At 57.1% G+C, this 21,785-nt stretch overlaps 1 protein-coding gene and 1 long non-coding RNA gene across 3 annotated transcripts in view; one reads left to right on the forward strand and one right to left on the reverse strand.

Moving 5' to 3' along the window:
- LOC132026605 (NADPH--cytochrome P450 reductase) overlaps positions 1 to 2,637 on the reverse strand; it is a 59,968-nt gene extending 57,331 nt beyond the window's left edge. Inside the window, exon 1 of one of the 2 annotated variants that reach the window (XM_059414659.1) lies at positions 2,564 to 2,637. The gene's annotated coding sequence lies outside the window, so the exon portion shown is untranslated. Of the gene's footprint in view, positions 1 to 2,113; positions 2,209 to 2,563 lie in introns of those variants that run through there. The other variant, XM_059414660.1, reaches the window with a different exon arrangement.
- Positions 2,638 to 13,654: 11,017 nt separating this feature from the next.
- LOC132026611 (uncharacterized) lies at positions 13,655 to 19,098 on the forward strand. Its single transcript, XR_009406948.1, has 3 exons — positions 13,655 to 14,685; positions 15,211 to 15,314; positions 17,815 to 19,098. It is a non-coding gene; the product is annotated as an uncharacterized LOC132026611 (long non-coding RNA).
- The last annotated feature ends 2,687 nt before the right edge of the window (positions 19,099 to 21,785 follow it).

Raw genomic sequence — 21,785 nt, forward strand, 5'->3', positions numbered from 1 at the left:
GCTGTAAGTCAGGATCCTTGACCCCTGCCTCCCTAGCCCGACAGATGCTTCGCTCCTTTCTAAAACACAAGAAAGCAACGATGCTGCAGGAGCACCTGGGCTCTCTGGAGACATGGAAGGTCCTAAAACTACAGAAGCTTCCATGAGGGGGAAAAGAACTGCTTGAAGAGCTAAATTCTCACGAACCTGAACCGTTCCACAGGTTTAGCCAATAAATATTAGATGGGCCCAGCCGTTCTGATTCCAAAACACTCTCCTGAACACAGGTGGCCTTACCTAATTCAGATCCTGACTTTCAAGGAGTTCAGGGAGTCACTGGCAGGTCCTCAGATTTCAGGTTTGTCAGGAAACCCAAGGAACCAACAAATCCTGTGGCTGCTTCCAAACTCGTACCACCCAGGAGGATCCACCTGCCTTACTCACGCCGGCTGAGATCAACCCTGTCTTCTGGTGCTGAAGTATGTCCCTGGGCTTCCTTGCATCTCAAACCCAACGGCTCTTTTTCCAAGTGCCAGACACGAAGAATTGCGGAGAGTAAAGAGCCCACCACCCGGGCGGTTTTCAACGCCCCCCAACACAACCGGAAGCTAATATTCCACTCTCTGACACGCCGCCCTGTTTTCTGGGCAACGGAGACAATGACCAAGCTATCTGCCCAATGACACAGTTTCCCATCACAGCTGCTAAGCAAACCCCTGAGAAGCTGGAGAACTCCCCACTCCCTCCAAAAGAAAAGACTTCTTTAGAGGGACGCTGAGAAAAGCAAGGGATTCCTTCTGGGTTCGCTGCTCTGCCAACTGGGGCTTTGGGGCTGTTTTCCGGATCGAGCCAACCCCGCCACCACTCCGAGGGGATCTGTAGGGGCACAACTTCGAAGGACTTAACCAAGGTCTTGTCTGCCAACGAGAGGGCCTCAGGAATTACGGCACTGCACGGGGAGAATGCCGGATCCCGGAGGGTCAGTTAACCGCTCCGCGTGTAGGGAATATCCCAATCCTCAATGTCACCCCCCAAGACCAAGACCTTCTCTTTGGAGCCTCAGAACCTCAGTCCTGCGTGGGCGGCAGAGTGGGCTGTGTCACTAGCTGTCCTCCTTGGGGACCAAACGAAGGCTCCAAGAAGGTAAGTGTCCTGCCAAGGGGGCCGAGATTCAAATCCAGAACTACCCACCCCAGCCCCGTCTCCCTCCGGGCGCGAGCACAAAATTCTCCAGTTTGGCGGAGCTCAGAGGAAGGCTGTTATTTCATAAAAGTCGAAGACAAGGGGGCAGCCACGTTCTCTGAACTGGACCCAAACTCTTCAGTACCGTTCTCCAGCTTACACAACGGTCTTGAGAAATGTAAGCAAAAAGTCGAGATCAAGTTCCTGCAGCCCCCTCGCCTCCCAGGAGACCTTGACCTCTTACCCAATTGCTCCCACGAACTAAGGGTGTCACGGCTGCCCAGCGGAGCCCAGCAAAGATGGGTCGCAGCGGCCACCGAGGCACCTGCCCTGGAGAGCCACTGCCCGCCCCCACCCCCACCCCCCGCCCAGGGATGCCCTTGCCTGTACCCAGAGTGATGCCCAGGAGAGGCAGGGCTGGCAGGGTCCCTGGAGCCCTCAGCGGAGCCCACCTGATGCTGCAGGGTCAGACTCGGGTCGTAGACGCATTCATCGAGCGTCTCCTCCGTGAGTTACCTCAATAACTGGCCTCTTCCTCGGGCCCATTGTACAGACAGGGAAACTGAGCCCCAGAGAGGAAAAGTGGCTTAGCGGAGCATGGCGACGCGGCGGAGAGACTGGAGCCCGAGCCCTCGGACGCCGAGACTGGGCCCTCGCCCGTGGGGTCCGTCGGGCGCCCCGGGCCGCGGAAACCACCCCCCTCAGCCCAAGCTGAGACGTCAGCTTGAGGCGAAAGGCCGCCCCGGGAACGACCGGGGTCGAAGCCGCGCTCTCCGCGCAACCGTCCGTCGTGAGAGGCAGCGACGCGGCCCGAGAGCCCGCCCTAGCGTGAGGGCCCGGGCAGCCAAAGCGGCCGAAAGCCGTCGGGTCTCGGACCCCGGCCCCCTGAACCCCGGCGCCCTGACCTCCCAACCCCGCGACCGCGACCGCGACCGCGACCGCGCGCACTCACCCGGGGCGGCCAGGCAGCACTCTGGCCACCTGAGCAGGACGCAGGCCCGCACCACTGAGGCGCTACCACCGCCCGCGCCGGCCGCGGGGGTGGGGGCGTGGCCGCCCGGGGGCGCCGCCCCGCCCAACCGAGCCGCGCGCGCGCTCTCGGGGCCCGCCTCCCCCCGGCGAATTCTGAGCTCTTGGTACAGCCCTGCCCCGCCCCCTCGGCGGCCCCGCCCCGGCCGGGCCCCGGAGCCTGGCCCAGCGCTCTGCAGGCGGCTGGAGTCTGGCCGCCGGCGGTACTTGGTGTCGCCCACGACGCTGCTGCTGCCCCGGCCTGCTACTCCGCCTCGTGGGCCTCGGCGGGGCCGTGGCTGTGCGCCGCGGGGCCTGGCCTGCTGCCGCCGGCTCCCGTTCGCGCGTGTTCGCGCTCTCTCTCTTCCGCCGCCTAGTACCCCCACCCCCTTACCTGGGTCTGGGCGACCGATCGCAGAGGCCCGGGACGGGAATGCGAAGCGGCTTGGGGCGGAGGAAGGGAAGTGACCAGGCAGGGGGCGCGGACTGGACCGAAGAGGCGGGGAGAGGGCGGAGGGCCTCGGGCGTGAAAGGTCTGGCTGCCTGGGTGGTGGGTCAGAGTCCCACTTCTGCCTCTTGCTGTGGTTCTTACTTAATAGGGTCAGGAGGATCAGGCCTCGGAACTCGTGCTCCTGAGGAATGTAACTCAATGCGGTAGTAAGTCTCTAGAAATGGAAGTCCCTGCCCTTGGTAGTAGTAGTACGTGCTCTGTTGCGAATTCCTTTCCGAACAGTCGGCAACTCCCCGCCTCCAGAGGCCGTTCTCCACCTTTAAAAACAGGACCAACCACCAACAACCAATACGTTGAAAATAGTAAAGTCCTGTGTAAACAGAGGATTATTCCCGGGGCCCCCGTTTTAGACTTCCAGGTCCAGTCTGTCAGGAACCAGTCCTTCCAACAGATGAAATGAATGCCGTCGCCCTCGGGGTGGGGCGCACCCTGTCCAGCCAAGGAACAGAACGTGTAACTCCTTCGCTTGGCCCTCAAGAGAGCAGGGAGGAATTCCTTCTGCGGATCTCTGATACTCCCTCCCACCTATCCAACACCCTTGAACATCTTGTGGGGGTGTCCCAGGGAATCTGCAGTGTTTGATTCTGAATCCTTGTACCTTGCTTCTGTGAGGCCAGAAATGACAACTCAAGAGTTCTCTCTGCTAATAATAGATCACCCAGGCAGGAACAGGTGTTTTTTTTTTTTTTTCTTTTCCCCACTAAACCAGTAAGTGAGTCCTGTGGCTTCTATTTCTAGGACCCTCTCCCCACTTCTTAGCTTATCTGCTGCCCCTGCCCTAGTTCAGGCCTCCCTGGGTTCACCTCTCACTTGAATGATCTCAGCGATTCCTGACTGTACGTGTCACTCCGGTTTCTTCTACACCCACTGCCAGGGAAACTTCTTCACTCTGCCCACAGCCTTACCTTCCTGACTCTATACCCATCCTCCCCAAAATACATTCTCACTAGCCCGCTGGAAAAAAAGAAGAAAAAGTAGGTTAGATGCGCACCTCACACTTCCATGAAGAGACATTCTTGGTAGAGAAAAGATTTAAATAATAGAGAAGAAAGAGGAAAAGTCCTACAAAAAAATAATGGGAGAGTTTCTGTTACTTTCCAAGAGGCCTGAGTTATGACACAGACCCCAGAAGACATAACTGAAAAGACTGGAAAATCTGCCTACGGAAAACTCAAAGCCTGTTGTGTGACAAAGACCTACAGGCAGTCAAAAGACCAATGGGAGATATTTGCTATTATTAAGTGTCGAAGGACACGTTTTGCTCATAAGGATACCCACTAACTAGTGAGAAAAAAAAATCAACATAAATGGACAAAAGATACAAATGATCAGTGCACAGAAAAAAAGAAATACAAATGGCTTTTAACCCTACGAAGAGATTTCCAACCCCACACGTTAAAGAAACGCAAATCAAAACTCGAGCTGGGAAACTTTCTTCCCCTATGACGATGACAAACCCGAAGCTTGATGACACACCGCTGGTGCAGGTGTGGGGAAACGTGCTGGCATTTCTTGTTGCTACACCCGAATGTGAATATCACTCAGCTATTTAAAAAAAAAAAAAACAAAAAAGGAAATGAGGAAGCTCATTGCTGAGATGAGTTGACAAAAGGAAAGGGAAGTAATGACAGCACTTGTAGAAAGCTACTGTTTTTAGAAAACATCCTAGCGGGGAGGAAAGTGGAGGAAGGATGTACAGACTGTGTATAGATTTGGTTGAACTCCCACTGCCTCTCTTGAGAGACGAGAAGGTGCTAACACTGGTTGTCTCGAGGGGAGACTAGGAAAATTGGGATGGAGCGGCAGGTAATGAAGGAGGTATCTTTGACACATTGTGCCTTGCGAATGTTCACTTACCTGAAGTTGAATACCTAAACACTTAAAAAAATAAATAACCAAACAATCCATTCTCTGGCAGAAGAACCAATTCTATTGACTACACACTTCATTTTTCTGAAATCAAAATCAGACACAGGTGGGTTACAGATAACGAGTTTCCTGTCAGTTCCCCACCATTTCTCCTTTATCTTCTTCACTGCCCAGAAAGAATCACCTTTTACCTTGCTGAGCACTTTATTCTGGTCCTTCCTTCCACGCTGGTAAAGAAATGCCTTTGTGGCTGGCTGTTGTCCTACATTTTATGTGCTACCTCTTGAGTCCGGCTAACGGTGGGGGAGGTCATTAAAACCGCAGCTTGGCTCCCATGCTCACACAGTTCAACATGATTGTGTATATTTCTACTTGACCTTCTACTTGGCCTCCTCCGTCGATCCACGGCAGGCACATTATCAGCATCCTTGTCCATCTCTTTGCTCTGTGCCCCCACCTCTGCTTCCCACCGTTAGCTGCCTGACCTAGTTTTTTGCCCTGTCAATGGCTCAGGTCACACGTGGGGTTTCCGGTCGACAAGCCGCACTGACGCCATTGTAACATTGGCAGAGTGTGCACAGAGGAGCCAAATCATCCCTACGGGGCTCTTCTTGTACAGCTGTAGTTCCCCCCACCCCTGACCCTGGCATGGTTTAAAAGAAACAGATTCCCAATCTCACCCTGGAAGTGGTTTATCAAACTTTTTCCAGATACCGCTTTCAGGGTTCTCGGACAAACCCCGCTGCTCCCATCCAGATAGGTCACTGTCAAGGATGAGGTCTGAAATACTGTTTCCGTTCTCACAGCAGGTGCGCAAAGTGTGTGGGGCGGACGGATCGCCTTGGTCCGGAATGCAAGGGCATTCAAAAGCTGGCCCTGACTCATCTTTCAAGCTTTATCTTCATAATTTTCCTCCAAAAACTCTTTACTTCCAGCAAGATTGGACAAATTCTGGTACATTCTGTAAATTTTAATCGTAGCCTCTGAGCTCTCAAGAATGTCATTTTTTTTTTCATGTGTTTTATGTCCCTTAAGGGTTCATCAACAATGTGTGGTCTTCAAAGGAAGTGATGAGGGGCTAGTGGGGTGCCTTTCTCGGCTGTAGGCAGTCCAGTCCTACACCTGCCCCGAATAAGATTCTCTCAAATGTGAACCACGTGAAAGCTCATTGCACCCGCGACAGACAAAGCGTCTGTCCCTGGGAGCAGCTGTTAAACATGTAGCATCCCACAAAGCTCGTCTTACCTTCTATCAGTACCTTTTGATCTCCGTGATCCCTTGGAGTCTTCCCTTGTCCTATACCTGAACATTTACTTAGCACTTGCGATGCGCTCCCGCTTGCTGTGGGATAGAGGGGACTAACCATTGTTTACTGAGTACCAAATAGATCCCAAGCACTGTGCTTAAAATTCTATACACGTTAGTGCAAATCTTCTCAAAAGTATCCCTTTTTGGGGTGCCTGGGTGGCTCATTGGCCCAGGTCATGGTCTCAGGGTCCTGGGATCGAACCCCGCATCGGGCTCGCTGTTCAGCAGGGAGCCTGCTTCCCCCTCTCTCCCTGCCTGCCTCTCTGCCTACTTGTGATCTCTGTCTGTCAAATAAATAAATAAAATCTTTAAAAAAAAAAGTATCCCTTTTTATCTCCACTTGACAGAGGAGTAGACAAAGGCTCAGAGCACGAAGGGATTTGTCCCAAGTTCCCTGAGATCCTACAACTAGGAAGTGTACACTGTGATAAGCCTGGTGCCCATCAGCAAGCTTGTCAAGTCTGTTCAAACCCTTTTCACCGCCCTCCATCCCTGGGAGTGCCAGGCCTGGCTCCCCTGGGGCAACCACTCAGCCCTGGAAGTCTATGTTCAGCTCTCAACTTTGGAGGGAATCCCTTCCCCATGCTGGTGCGGGCTCCCCGCCCTTGCACCCAGGGCAGCCCCTTCTCCTGAGGGCTCCAGACTTAACCTCTAAGTCAGGAGTGTCCCAGCAGCCTGATTCTAACCCACTCCCTCTGACTCAGGTCTCCTCCTACATGGGCACACAGACTCGTAAAGAATCTCCAAGGTCATGCCTTGCAAGCTCTTGTCTCGAGCAGGAACTCCCTCCAAGCGTGCCTGAAAGGGGCTGGCCTGTCCTCTTATAAGAAAAAGAGGATCCCAGATTGGAGAAGTTGGGTTGACATCCCCCACAGATGCAGAGGGATGAGGCTGGTAAACTTGGAGCCTCCTCTATGCCCAAACACACTCAGGGTCACACCAGCTCTCCAGCGGGATGTCTGAAATGCCACCAGGGGCCCTCCAAGTCTTTATTAGGCATTTCTCTGGCCCTTTTCCACTGGGAGGCTTCCAGGCGTGTGCAGGGGAAATGGTTTTGTCGATTTCCTGATGCCTCCAGGGCCAGGGCAGTCCCCAAAGCACAGAGGTACAGAACCCCCATCAGGAGATAAAGACGCAAATTCTGCTTTGACTGTGATGTGTGAGGAGTCTCTTTATGTCCCTTCCTGGACAAGAAATCAGTTTCCGGGGCACCTGGGTGGCTCAGTGGATTAAGCCGCTGCCTTCGGCTCAGGTCATGATCTCAGTGTCCTGGGATCGAGCCCCGCATTGGGCTCTCTGCTCAGCCTGCCTCTCTGTCTCTGCCTGCCTCTCTGCCTACTTGTGATCTCTCTCTCTGTCAAATAAAATAAATAAAATCGTTTAAAAAAAAAAGTTAAAAAAAAAAAAAAGAAATCAGTTTCCTTCTCAGCAAAATGACGGGGGGGGGAGGGGCTCCCCCCAAACTCACACCTGAGCTTGTCCCTAGGAGGACTCTGGACTTCCCGAAGCTCTTTGATAAGCACGTGGTCTTCTCCCTACTTTTTCAGGTGAGGGATCTGAGACATGGAATTGTATCCGCTGCCCCCTCTGCCTGGTGCACCCCAAAGTCAGTTTTTTCTGCACAGAGACGGTAGGCTTCTCTGCCCGAGTCCCTTTTCCACAGGGCTCCAGACTTCCTAATTCCTTTCAGAGGTCAGGGACGCCTGGCTCGGCCTGCCCAAAGCCTCCTAGCTCTCAGGCGTCCTGTCTGGTCCTGAGCCAGGTCCTTTTTGGAACAAGCACAGGGCCTGGCCACTGGGCTGAATGTCCCAGGTGTGTGTAGCCAGCTGGCTGCGGGGTGACCTGGCCAACTGGGGACAAGTGTGGCTCTGCTGTGTGGGCACAGTGCTATGAGGGCAGGACAAACTGTTCCTAGAGAAAGCTGGAGGCAGCTGGGGCACTGGGCCAAATAAATCCCTGAAACCTGGACCCTACAGGGGAAAGCACGGGCCCTGGATGTCTCAGAGGCCGGTGAGCGGGCTGTCTCCATCAGAATCATCACGGGGCTGTCCACCGGTTCAGTGCCCATTCCTAGGGCAGCCCTACCCCAGCCACTAGAGCAGGATCTCTGGAGGCACGGCAGAAATTGAAGTTTTAAATAACCTTTGTTCTTAGCCACCTGGGAATAGGAGAACCGCTGCCTGATTGGGTTAACTCGGCCCCGGAACTGGGGGGTGTCCAAAGTCTGGCTCAGAAAGAGCCAAACACAAAACCAGATTGAGAAGGCAGAGCTGGGGGTTTGCTAGGAAGAGTGAAGCCCAAATGATGACCGGCCTGCCTCCCTGAGGTGTTCAAAACATTCCCCCAGACCTTCCTCCCAGCCTCCCTGCCCCTCCCCCACACTGGGGCCCCCTCTTCACCACATCCCAAGTCCCACGATTTCAAAGAGGCAGCCCTGAAATGAAGGAACGGACGGTCTTTGGCAACAGCAGATGGGGCTTCCAATCTGGACACCGCCAAGGCCCCACAGGCTGTGTGACCTTGGACAGATCCCAGGGGGCCCTTGCAACGTGGCCCCTTGGGGTCTGGGTGAGGAACGCAGGTTCCTGTGTGTAAAGGCCAAATGCATGGTCGTTCTCCAGGGCCATGATTCCTTCCTCTTTCTGACTCCCCACCCAGGCCCCCCCTCACCCTCCCTTTGTTCCTCTCTCGGTTATGCAACTGAAGGTAAATCCTTTGTGGGTTCCTCTGCAGCTAGAGCTGAGGGGCTGGCATCTGGCCACAGCAGAGCAAACAGGAGGGGGGCCCTGTAAGGGGAGGCTTTGAAAACCACACTGTCCACATTCTTGTCCACGTGCGGCTAGACCACAGATCTTGGCCCTCTTTCCCCCAATATTGCAAAAAGGCCCGTGATTATGTTCCCCAAACCGTCTGGCGGCGGCCAGCTGCTATCGTGAGAACCAGCTCCCATGGACAACCATTTGGGAAAGGCCTCTAAGGACGAGCCTGCTTGGCTTCTGTACACTCGTGGTTCAAACCGTCACACGCGGAGAGTGTCTACCCATGCCCGCCCCGAGCAGCCACTTCGCAGAAACCAAAGCGGCTTAGAGCTGGTCCCTGGCCCTGAGGGGCTGGTGACTGATGTCCTGGCCAACTCCCCATTGAGAACCCACGAGTAGTTCCGCGATTCTCCAAGTGTGGTCCCCAACCCGGGATCATCGGCCCACCTGGGAATTTGTTAACAATGCCCGATTTTGGACCCCTTCCCCAGTCCACTGAGTCAGAAACCCCGGGGGGAGAGGGGACCCTGAACTCTGTGTGTCAAGGAAAGCCCCCCTCTTCCAAGAGATGCTGTTGTAGGTCGCAGATCTCGTTAAAACCTCACACAATCCCAAAAGAGGACTACTACTGTGTCCAGGAAAAGAGGCTCTGACCTGGTCTGGGGTGTGGGCGAGCTCGCAGTGCAGGAAGGGTCGGACTCTTGGGTCCCCCCTGGCGTCACAGTCTACCTCTGCAGCATCTGTGTTACGAAAAACTTCTTCCTGGGTCCCACCTGGAGAAGCCCAGGCCCCCGGAGGTATCTCACACCTCATTCAGCAGGGGTAGAGGCTGAGCGGGGCCTGAGCATCAAGGTAGGAGCGCCGGCTCTCAGAAGGCAAGAGCCTCACCATGGGGACAGAGAAGAGCCGGGAGGAAGGGGTGAGCAGCCCCGGTGACAGCGACTTGCCCCAAATGTAGCAACAACACTGAGCTGACATAAGGTCCCCGAGTTGAGGCCATCACGGCTTCCAAGCCTCTTCTGCCCAAACCCCACCCTGAGAACTTTTCTCCTGTGCTCACTTACCTCTATGATCAACTGGTCCCTTTCCGTGCACCTGCCGGAAATGGAAACTCTCAGGGTCCCCTCTTAAACCCACAGCATCTGCCCGAACACCACCCCCAATACGGAATCACTTCTTCAACTAATGGCTCTAAGGTTCTTTTTTGCATCCATGCTGCGACTGAGCACTCACTGCCTTTTCGGGCCACCCATGCGTCTACAAAATCTCCGACAGGCTTGAGTTCCCTTGGAACGAGCCGACGTACCTCTATCCCCGTGTCGCTTCTACCTTTCATAAGAGGAGTTAATCTAATCCCCTCCAACAGAGATTACAGGCTTATTTCAAAGTCTGATTGATATGAGGTAAGAATACTATGCCATTGGGTTCCCATGAACCTACCACCCACCTCTGCACAGGAACGAAGCAGGTGAAACATACCAACCCATCACTTCGAGGACAGTAGGAACAAGACTGGACTGGGCGTAGGGAGGGGCAGGAGGAAGGCCAGCAGGAGGTGGAAGGAAAAACAGCCACCATCCCGTCACCTACCCCCTGAGCGACCCTGGCAGGACTGGAGGAGGTCTTGCAGGGCCTGATGCATACTGGGGCCCCTTCAAGAGAAAGGATGCGATATTACCGATACAAACACCCGAAGCTTGTCCCATTTGGAGAAATAAAGTCACAGACGGATGGCCTGTAATGACGGGAAAGCTAGAACTCACGCTCGGTGTCTTTCCGCAATGATTTTCAGGTGGATTCTTTCTTTCGGCAAGTGGGGATCGTGGGTAGGTGGTCCCCATGTCCTGGCCTATTTTCTCATCTGTAAAACAGGTCTGGGCCCACCTGCTTTCCAAAGCTCAGCACTTTGTACGTGGGAGGCCCCCAACCATAGCTTCCCTGGAGAACCAGTAAGTTCGGAGGACTAGCGCTCTAGTAAAAGACAGTAATCGACCCCTTGACACCAATCACTATGCTGGTTTTCAGATTATTTTTCAAAAAAACTTCTTCCCAGGTGGTCGTCCCTTAGTGCATTTCTGAGGAAGAGGCTTTGCCCCGAATTGGGACCCTGAGAGACTCCCCCACCCCCAACCCCCTCTCCCCACAGAGGCAGCTCCCCCATGGCCTGTGAGAAACCCTTTGCCTTTGGGGGGCTCATGCCCCACAAGGAAGGAAACCCGATCTGGCCCCTCCTGGAGATCCGATGGGCCAATAATAGGATTACTTGAATCATTTTGGCAACGTTGGATCTGCCAAAGCTGCCAAGAGGAAAAGACGCTGTTGCTCAGGAAAGAGAAAACAATCGTGACCTCGTTGCCCAGAGCGCGTTTTGCAAGAAAGCTTCATGTTTAGCAGGAGGAGGAAGGAGCCCTAGAAACTCCCTCCTCGCTCCCGGCCCAAGCCAGGAGCCTTGGGCTGCCCAGTTCCAGAGAGCTGCCGACCCAGCTGCAACATGGGGGCCGTCGAGCCTACCAGACTGCAGGCAGCAACCCCGTCTGCCTGTAGAGGGGACTCAGCCTCTCCCCCGCCCCTTCCCAGGTCCCCTAAGGCGGTGGTTTCCAAACTTCAGGAGGCAGAACAATCCCCATTCACCCTGCCAGGGGGACCATTCAAGGGGCCAGGGATCTGCCTTACATTTTCACTCCGTGGGGAGCCCAGGAAGCAGAGAGCTGGAAAAATGAAGGCTCGTTTCCCAGGAACTCCGCCTGAGAGCTTGCGTAAGGCCGGCACCCTTCTGGCTCCCCCAGGCCCGCTGGAAGCACGGAACAAACACTGTCCTTGACACGCGGGCCGCACAGCCTTGTGTGGCCAGCCTTCAGGAGGCAGAGAAGATGACCATGGAAAAAGGCCCTGGAAAATTCCTCAGAGTCACCCGTCTCTGGGCTGGGGACTCAGGGCCAGAAATTGGAAATGGCTGAAGGACAGGACGAGGGTAGCGGCGGGTGAGGCCGAGGTGGCGGCAGGAATGGGAGCACGTCACCCCGTCCTCCCTCTGACTTGGAGCGGAGGGCGTCAGCCCAGAGGAAACTTCCAGACCATCCCGTGACACCTCCTCATTTTAGAGATGCGACAACTCAGCCCAGAGAGGTCGAAGCTTCTGCCCGAGGTCACACAATCAATCAGTCGGCAGGGCTGGGACTAGAGCCCTCGGTTCAGTATCTCTGTCCAGAACTTGCCCCACGGTAGTGCCAGGCCCGGGTGCAGGTCGGAGACGGGCCCCACACAAGCTCCTTCCTCCCCTCCACGGCCAGCTCGGGACAGACAGAGGACACGGAAGAGCCCCTCCAGCTACCCTGACTCCTCACACAGGCTCCTCCAGGCCATTCTGCCCGCCCCCAGTTGCCTCGGTACCACGGGTCCAGTCGTCCCATCAATTATGCACAGCCTGCACCTGGCCCTCCACGGGATCCAGCCTCCCCTCGGAGGGGTGAGGAGTGCTGCCACCTGTTAGCACTTGGCGCCCAGTCCCCTAACCCCCAGCATCCTGCCCTGCACCCACCTGGGCTGCGAGGGGTGGGGGTGTCCTCGGCAGGGCGGATCAGCAGGGTCAGGTCCTATGTGGGCACCGGCCTGCCTTCCCCAGACTCAAGCCCCATAGTGGCCTTTTATGGGGCCCAGGGGCGTGGTGTGAGGGATTAGTCCCAGGGTATCTGTGTCTAAGAAATGTCCCCACCCTAAGGACCCCTGCTGGGCACTGAAAACATCAGGCTGAGCCTGGAGCTGGTTCCCTGGCCAGGCCCTTCCCCCTCACAAAACAGCACAGAGCCGCAGGCTTACTGTGCACCTGCGAACAGGGCCCTGGAGAGTTCGCGCTGGAGAGCCTCAGACCCCCGCATCGGGAGTCAGGTATGACGATTCCCACCCACTCTGGGACCTTGAACGAGTTATGCCACCCCCAAAACCTCAGTTCCTTTATCCCTAAGCTAGCAATAGTTATAATAACTCACCTCAAAGCATTGGCACGAGACCCAGCATGTAGGGACTCAGTCACTGCTGGACGATTAGGACAGCGAGGTGTCTGCAGACTGGTCCAAACAGACCTCAGCTGCCTTGTTTCCTCAACGCATCACCTTGCGTGGGCTGGAGAGACGGGGGCGGCCAGTCATGGGGCTGAGTGCCCTACCTGGGAGTCTGTGTCCACTGGGGAGCCAACGAAGGTTGTAGGTAACATGTACACCCTGGATCAGAGGATCCTGGGTGCTCAGGACAGAAGCGAGGAGGATTTTCCCTGGCTAGGGCCAGTGAGGGGGGATTGGGGACCTGGCATCATAGAGGCCCAATGATGGGCCTTGGTGACAAAGGAGAGAGCAAGGGAGAAGGAAGAAGGGAAGGTTCTGGCATAAGAGGGAGGAGAGGTAAGTCCTGGGCCAGAGGACTATGGCCACCAGTCTCCAGGCTGGTCCCCCATGATCCTGCCTCTGGCTACCCCATGCCGTATCAGGACTGGCCTCTGTGACGGCTAGCATCCACAGAAAGGATGACATGTGACCCAAAGCTAGGTCCCCAAAGACTTCTGCATCACTCTCTTTTTGGGGACCAGCTCTGGGGAAAAGCCAGCCTCATGAAGAGACCCCAAGTCTTAAGACAGGCACTGGGCTCTCCCGGCAGTGGCCATGGGAGCCAGCAATCATGGAAACAGACCCTCTGGCCCCAGTCACCTCCCTGGGTGACACTGGCAGTCCCAGCTGTAACCCAGCTGTGAGGAGAGCCATCTGGAGAAGGTGCTCCCAATTCTTCTGACCTACAGCAACTGCAGGGTAATATATATCTGGTTTTTCAGGCTGCTGGGATCTGGGATCCCTTGTTATACGGCAAGAGACAGCTCACGCAGGCACCAAGAGCTCCGTGATCTTGCTCCCCTGCTGTCCCTCCCTAGAGTAGGGAAGGTTATCATTACCACGATGTGGGGTGCCCCCCAGCCTTGTGACCCACACCTTTGTCTACCTCTCTTTGCGGCTCACAGAGCGTTTTCACACAGACAAACTTGTTGCGACACACCGCAGGAGGTGATTATAATCCCTGTCTTACATGGGGGGAAGCTGAGGCACAGTGAGGACTGGGGTGACTTGCACAAGGTGATACAGCTTGTCAGTGGCAGGGCCTGGGGCCTGAGTGCCTGGGTGCCAAGGCCGGAGAGCCCGACCACAGACAGGAGCCTGTGCCCGGGGGGCTACTCTGGCCTCCTGGCCAGCCAACGGCCAACGTGCCCCATGGGGATCTCTCCAGAGTCGGGAATGTCTCTAGGCTGTGGCCCTCTGGAGATGGTTCTAGAGCTGGGCAGGTTAAAGATTCATGGCGTGGCCTTTGCGGTGACCTTACAAGGCCACCTGGGGTCAGATGACACCCCTGTTTTAGGTGGCTATTCAGGGAACCCAGCTTCCTCTTCTTTCTGGAGCTCGTGTCCCGGCCTAGGAGTCCCTGACGGCAGGGAGCAGGGGGCCAATCCCATGGTTGAAGAGCTGTGTGCAGTGAAATGGTTAGAAAGGGAGCCCGGGGTGTGCTCACTTGGTGCTGAAGGAAGCAGGCACGGCACCCTTGCCTTGGCCTCATGCTCCTCATTCCCTTTTCCAGAGCATTCCATGCCATGCCAGGTGGGGGGCAGAGGACAGGAGGTTCCGGGGGCTGGCTCTGTGGAAAGACTTCATCCATACAAAGTCAGTAGCTGGGAGGTAGTTTCCACAAGGAAGAAAGCAGGGGAGGGGGTGACAAATCACAGGGCGCTCTTCTAGATACGGGGCATCTCCCCAGGGTTCATTAAGACTCTGCCTTTACCAGCCACGTCACAGCCTTCCTTGAGCCTCAGTATGCTCATCTGTAAGATGGTCCCAGGGTGGGATGACAGGCTCAGGATCGCCGAAAGCCCTGAGACCGGGCTCCCAGCCCCCGGAGAGGGCCGGCACGGTTACGTAACACCGCCCAGAGCCTCCCAGGGTGAGCGGCAACCTGAGCTCCAGCCGCCATCTCCCTGCAGCCCACGGCAACCTGACTCCTGCCAGACTCTGGTTCTCAGGAAAGCTGACCCTCTTCCAGGTGCGGAAGCCTCCAGGAGGGCCCAGCGCCCTTGGGGAAGGAGGGGCCCAGGGCCTTCGAGGGAGGGACTGCCGCAGGAGGGCTCGAGGCTGGACTCCAGGCAGGCAGGGACACCTCAAACCTCCCAGAGGGCCTGCGGACACCAGGACGGACTGAGCTGTAGTGGCTCCAGAGGCCTGGGTGGGAGCCGCCTCCAGGGGACGTAGTCTCTGGGCCGAAAGGGAGGCTGGTGTGTGGGACTTTCCTCTGTGCCCCGTGCAGCTGCGGGACAGGCTTGTTTCCTCTTGGGACCAGGGGGGGATTGGAGGGTCTTTCTGGCACAGCCATCAGGGCCCCTAGGCCGAGCCAGCCTGCACAAGGGGCTTTCCCACCGGAAAAATGTTCCAGTAGGTGAGTCACTGTGCTGTGTCACCTGCACCTTCGAACTTGTCCTCCTGTTCCCACGTTGAACACGCACACAGGGACACAGCCACTTCAGACGTCCCTAGGCTGCCACACTCACACGAACGCTCTTTCCCTGCCCAGGATGGGGTGACCCCAGGGAAGAAAGACCGATGGGGTGCTGGTACTGGGAACCACCGCCCTCCCCCTACCCAGGCCCCAGGAGAGGCTCCCTCTTTGAATCCCAGGTAAGAAGGGAAACCAGATTAGCGGGATTTGACACCTGCGGTTGGGGCCAGCTGTCTTCCCTTACAGGACAGGGAGGGACTTGGGCTCTGTGGGCTCCCAGCACTCATGGCCATGGTGACAGAGAGCTTCACCCTGCCCCCACCCCCCATCCCCAGCAGCAGAGCCCTCCGGATCTCTCTAGGACAGCAGGGACAGGGAGTTTGGGGCAGGTGGGACCAGGGCTTCGGCCTTACGTCCAGGACAGTCAGACCACCTCTGAGGCCAGGTGACCCTTCTGTGCACCCAGAGCCCTGAGACTTAGAGAGGGGCCACACCTGGGCGTGGAGACCAACAAAAAACAAACAGGAGGGTCAAGGGTTTTAGATTTCTTCTCTGCCAACCACAGGAACGCCCCTGGCTGGCCCAACCCACGGGACACCCAGAGAGAGCTGTTTCGCCCTTTGGCAAAGATTTCAGGCCTGTGGTTGGACCTTGTTCTGTCCCTAAACACCCTCCCTCCGAGGGTTCCCGGAGCCCTGGGTGCACCGAGGCAGCCTCAGTCCGCTCTATCGCTCGGTGGATTTGTGCGTCTCCCCTCGGACCCCAGCACCGTAAAACAAGTAGGGAAGGGTCCCAGGGGTCTCCTCTACCTGCAGCATTAAATCCAGGCCCTTAGTTGGAGCCCAAGAACCCTTCCCACTTGGCCTCTCCACGACCACATGCCCCTGCGGACCCTTTCTGGTCCAGCCAGGCTGAACACCCCCACCCTGACACACGCTCGTCCCTCATCCTGGAACACCCTTCTCTTCAGTCGATTTTGGGGAGGTCTGCTCTGCCCCCCTCCCCCCGCCTGGGCCAGGTTCAGGGATCACCTCCTCTGGGACGCCTCCTGTGGGTCCTGCAGGGCTGGCTGTCCACTTCTCCGCGCTCTGCACAACGTGGGCAGACGTCTCTCCCGGAGCCTCCCGGGGCTGCCGTGGGTTCTGTCTCCCTCACCGGAACCCACTGGGACCAAGCCCTGCCGTCTTTGCATCCCCAACGTGCTATTTGGTGAGAGAAGGAAGGAAGGAAGGAAGGAGAAGGGGAGTGGGGAGGGGGGTAGGTAGGGAGAGGCGAAAGGGTCAGGATGGCCACTGCCAGGGCTCAGGCTCCGAGCATCTATGATCCTTGGCCAGGCGGGCTCAGAGCACCAAGCCATCAGCAGGAGCAGAGCCTCCTAAGCCATATGCGATTCCCAGGGCAATAAGCACTGACTGAGCGCCTGCTGTATACTTCACGCCCCACCATTCTGTCCCATCCTGAGCGCATCCCCGGCCTCCTGCTCTTGTTCCTCCATCTCCCTGGAACATTCTTCCCCCTGACCCTCTGGTGGCTGCTCCTCGGATTCCTTCAGGTCCCAGCAGAGATGGGGCCTCCTCCAGGAGGCCTTCTCTGATCTACAGTTGCCATTCTCTGTGTCGTCACCCAGCTTTGATGCCCGGCGCTGTGCTATCACTAGTTCAAGGTTTCTTGTTTGTCTGTTTGCTGACTAGCTTTCCCTCCCTGGCCACACACACACACACACACACACACACACACACACACACACATTCTTAAGCTCCTTGAAGGTAAGCGGACATTGGCCCCCTCTCTCCTGCCACATCCCCACGCCTGGAATGGTGCCTGGTACACAGTAGGTGTTCAGCAGATGTTCAGTGAATGAGTGGACGCAGGCTTTGCCAGGTGGTCCCATCCATCAGGAGATCACGGGGACAAATGGACAGACACCTATCTGGAGACGGCCACCATGAATGGCCCAGTTTGTCACAGCTGCCAGAGCCTTTCTGCCCCCAGCAGGGGCTGTTTGTTGAATGCACAGCCCAGCAGGCATCTCTGTCCCGGCCTCTCATGCTGACAGCCTCCTATTTCTCCTCTGCCGGTAGGGGGACAGAAGGTCAGACAGGAGCAGTACCCCGCCTGCAAGCTGAGTCTGAAGACTCAGCAGGGGCCTGCACACCCCTGGGGATTACACAATCAGACCTAAGTGGCAAAACCTCCTCTCCTCACCCCTGCCCGGAGACCACCTTTCTCTTCCAGCCTTCCCATTCCCCGCAGGCTGCCAGTCACCCAAGCTCAAAATGTCACTTCTCTTCCGCTTCCCCTTCTCCTCTTCCTCCCGCCATGAGAGGCTGCTTCGGAGCCAAGCAGGGAGGTGGCCAGGGGTGGGGTGAGGGCCTGGGGTGTCAGCTTGGGGAGGCTCCTGGGGTTCTGTGCAGGACGGGGATGGGCCGAATGCAGGCGCCTGGGGAGCCTGTTTTCGTCTCCCAACACTGCTGTAACAAATCACCCCGGGCTGGCTTCACGTAGCAGAAATGTTTTGTCTCATCATTCTGAAGGTCAGAAGCCCCAAATTGAGGCACTGACAGGGCTCTAGGAAGGAATCTGTCCCTTGCCTCTTCTTGGCTTCTGGAGCCTTCCAGAAATCCTGGGTGTTCCTTGGCTTGTAGACTCGTCCTCCAATCTCTGCCTCTGTCTTCACAGGGCTGCCCCTTCCCTGAGTCTCTGGGTCCCTGTGTCCCCATGTACGCTTCTTACAAGGATGCCAGTGACCAGATTTAGGACCCGCCGTACTCCAGTGTGACCTGTCTTAACTAAGTGACATCTGCAAGGACCTTACTTCCAAAGAAGATCACGTTCACAGGGACCAGGGTTGGGTCTTCAACATATTTTTCTGAGGAACATGGTTCAGTCCACAGCACTAACTGAGGGGTGCTGGGGGCTGGGCACAATTGAATCTGGGCCAGGAGGCTGCACTGATGGGGTCGGGGTGGGGGGAGACTGAAGCGCGCGCCCTGGGGAGGGGACTCTTGCCTCGGTGGTGGGTGGGCTGCTGTGGTCTCATGTGCAGGGGGCCACCCTGTGCTCCCCAACACCCTGGTCTGCTTCTTCCTGGGTGAGGCCTGGGCTCTGCGGAGGGTATGGGGGTGTGGCCCTGCATGGGGCAGGGGGCAGGACCAGGGTCTAGGGAAGAGAATGTTTCTCTTGTGCCCTTATGGCCTCTGCCGAAATCTCTCTTCAGGAGCCTGAGTGGAGGTGGGGCTGGTCTCTGCGAGGGGCCAGGATTACGGGAGTGGGGGGCAGCAGAGGGCAGTCCCATCCGGGCTCAGGAGGGGCCCTCTCTGCTCACTGCTCCCCAGGGAGATCCCAGGGTGCAGTTCGGCCAGGGCCTGGCCCAGCCTGGTGGGAGAAGGGGTCCCTCCGCAGAGTCCCCCTCCCCCCAAAGGGTTTGGAGTGCTCCCCCACACCAATGCCACTGCCCGCCACAGCGGGTGGGTCTGTTGGAAGGGGGCCCTGGGATGCCCTGTGAGTACCAGGCCCCCGGTCTCTCTGCCTGGGCGCCTGGCGTCAACACACTCCAGCAGGCTCAAGAGAGTCCCCACCTGTGGTCCCGGCTGTCTGCCAGCCCACTCCTCCAACCAGCGACCAGAACAGCAGAACAGAGACAAGAGTCGGGGAACCTGGGTTCTCTGCTGGCCCCGTCACAGATTCACTGTGTGTCCTTAGCCAAAGAAGTTCCCCTTTCTGTGCCGTACATTTCTGGGCGCAGTGTGAGCTCTGGACCCGGGTCTTTGCCAGCATCCCATTAGGGATGAAGCTCCAGGAGCCCGATTCACAGGAATGGGCCTCTGATGGTCGAATTCCGGGCAGTGCAAGAGAGGCACACGGAAGGGGAGGTTTGGGCCGGGAGGGCTTTCCTAGTGCCCTGCTCATCACAAGCCACAAGTGGCCGTGCCCATTTCTGAAGAGTTTGCTCATTTTCAGATGCTTCCTGCCGGTCGTCTGTTCAATTCGCACCAGTACCAGTACTGCTGGTCAGTACCGGCAGCAGGGGGGTGGGGGAAAGGCGTGAGGGTGGTCGGAGAGAAGGCCGGGGAGATAGGCTAGGGTCAGATTGGGCAAGGCAGGGGGACGAAAGGGTTAGCGGGTCCCCACCCAGGAAGCAACGTGTATACAGTGTGTACTTGTGCACCGATGGGCTCGTGCGAGACTTTGTGCACGAACGGGTATGAATACGTCTAGGTATGCGCCTTAACCACATATGTGTGCACTTTGCAAACCAACCTGTTTGAACTGATGTGGGGGAGAGCCCAGGTATGTGAGTTCAAAATGCCGCGTCCGCTGAAGCGTGCCTGTGTAGGGTGTGTGCGCGCATGCACGTGCGTCTGCCCTTTGCGGTTCCCACCAACAGGTGCACCGGGGAAGCTGGAACCGTCCCAGCGCCCCCTCTTGGACAGCCAGCCTGGCCTTGGGCTCCTCAGCGGGGCTGTAGCTAGGCCCCCAGGAGAAGGAGTTTGAATATGGAGGCAGCCTTAGGAAGTGACTTGGCCATGGCTCAAGGGCAGGGTTGGGCGGGCAGCCCTTGGAGATCTTTCCTGGGGAGGGGCTCTAGGCTCACAAAGGGACCCTGCAGCAAGGTGTCCGGCGGCCTGTGCTCTGGAGATGGTGGGGTGGTTCCACAGGAGTCCAGCTCTGGGTCCAGGTTGGGGCCCTGCTTTTGCAGCTGGCATCTGTCCAGGTGTGGACTGGCACATCAGACTCGGGAAGCACCCTGGGATGGAGGCCTGGGGAGGGGCCCCTGTGGGTCTCAGGAGCCCCAGGTCCAGCACCCAGCTCGGAGGCCAGCTCCCCCTTCTCCCCCGCCCCCACCTCTCATGCTTGAGGTATCCTACAGCATTGTCCTGTTTCCCAGCCGACTCTGGGGATCCCCATCCCACCCTGTTCAGCAGGAGTGAGCGGGCACCTTCAGGCAGGGCAGGAGCACCAGGCTTCAGGTGGGAGAAGCGGAGTGATGTTTTGCGTTCTCGGCTCTTTCCATCTGTCCAGCCCCACTGCCGCGGCCTCAAGCAGGCTCTCACCATGTCCAGCTTTGGCTACTGCAACCATCTCTTGTCCACTGCCCTGTTGGCATCCATACTCACATGCTCCCCCCGGCCCTGGAGGGGGCTAGTGGAGCCTCACCTTCTGGTCTTCGCTGAGGGTGTAGCCCTCTGTCCGCCTGATGCCGGCCCTTGCTCAGTTACCTCTCAGGAGGATCTTCTCTGACTCCCCAGATGGGTTCCCGTCTGTCTCTCACTCCAGGTCTATAAATCACATCTCCCTTAACCAACTGTGAGTGCGTCAAAGGCAGGGCTGGTTCTTTTCCACCTTCAGGTCCCCAGAGCCTAACCCAGGCTTGGACCTCAGCAGTAGCTCTCAGCGTTCACACTTCCCTCAGTGTGTGAGGGAAGGAAGCCTCTCACAGCTCTCCGGTTAGCATTACCTGCAGATCTGAGGACAGAAGCCCGATCTGTTATCTGCAGATCTGAGATCCTCAGAGGACAGAAGCCAGCCAGGAGGGAAACTCCTGGACCCCCAGCCTCCAGAGCACGGCCCACTCCAGGGGACGTTTGTGGAGGCCGCCCCCTGCTGACCAAGCAGGGAAACTAGACAAGGTCTGGAAGCTTCTCTGGAGGCAGGGAGTCCTGCTTTGCCCAGGGATAGAAGAGGTCTCTAGTGAGCAGGGAATAATGGCTTTCCCTTAAGCTGAACGTGCTGTATTCTTCCTTTTCCTAACAATGGTCACAGTTAGTGTCTCCCTTCCTCCCTCTCCCCAAACAGAAGGGTGTGTGCTTGGGATCCAACTGGTTTCCAGCTCTCTAGACTGGTCTGGGGGCCTCCAACTAGTGCCCAAAGAGCATTGAGTTTCAAGTCCATGTTTGGCCATCGCTCCCAGCCCCGAGCTCCCCAAGGGCAGAGACCACCTGCTCATTTATCCACCCAGTAACTATCTACTGAGCACCTTCACCGGAGTCTCTAGTCCCAGCCCGAGCCTCAGCACAGCTTAATGCCCACGGACAGTGGGCGCCCCAGTGTTGCATTCAACAGGTAAAAGGGGAAGGGCTTGCGATCCGCTCCAGGCCCTAGAAAGTAAATCGTGCTTATTTTTTATTGTGGGGGAAATGCCCTCCTCTACCCTGGCTCCTGGCTGCCAGCGGAGAACTGCGGCCAAACCAGGGAAAGTTCCAGAAAACGCACAGACTTGGAATCAGAGCAGCCATTGCCGGGGGCTGCTGGCGGCTGCTCTGCTAGACCAGGTCTGCAGAAACCACGAGTAAAACAGGGGTGGAGATGGTTGCACTGAATGACCACGGAGGCCCCTCCCAGCTGTGTGACTCGGGGACCCAGGATGGGGCTCTCCAGCCCGACCATACCCATGGCCCATGGTGTCCATAAGCAGGCAGGCCAGAGGCAAGGGAAGTGACCCTGTCAGGCTGGGAGCAGATGGTCCCCTCACTTGCTTCTGGATACAGACCAGGACTGGAAAGTGTTGAGGCACACAGAGCAGCCTGTACGCACCTAGTGACCCTGAGGGACTGGTGCCCAGTGTGCTTGGAGAACAGATGCCCCAGGCTGGGCCCTGCCAGACTTGCTCGGGGACTACAGACGACTCTCAGCTGCCGTCGGGGCACCCA

This window comes from Mustela nigripes, chromosome 11, assembly GCF_022355385.1.
Source record: "Mustela nigripes isolate SB6536 chromosome 11, MUSNIG.SB6536, whole genome shotgun sequence".
In the NCBI taxonomy this organism is placed as follows: domain Eukaryota; kingdom Metazoa; phylum Chordata; class Mammalia; order Carnivora; family Mustelidae; genus Mustela; species Mustela nigripes.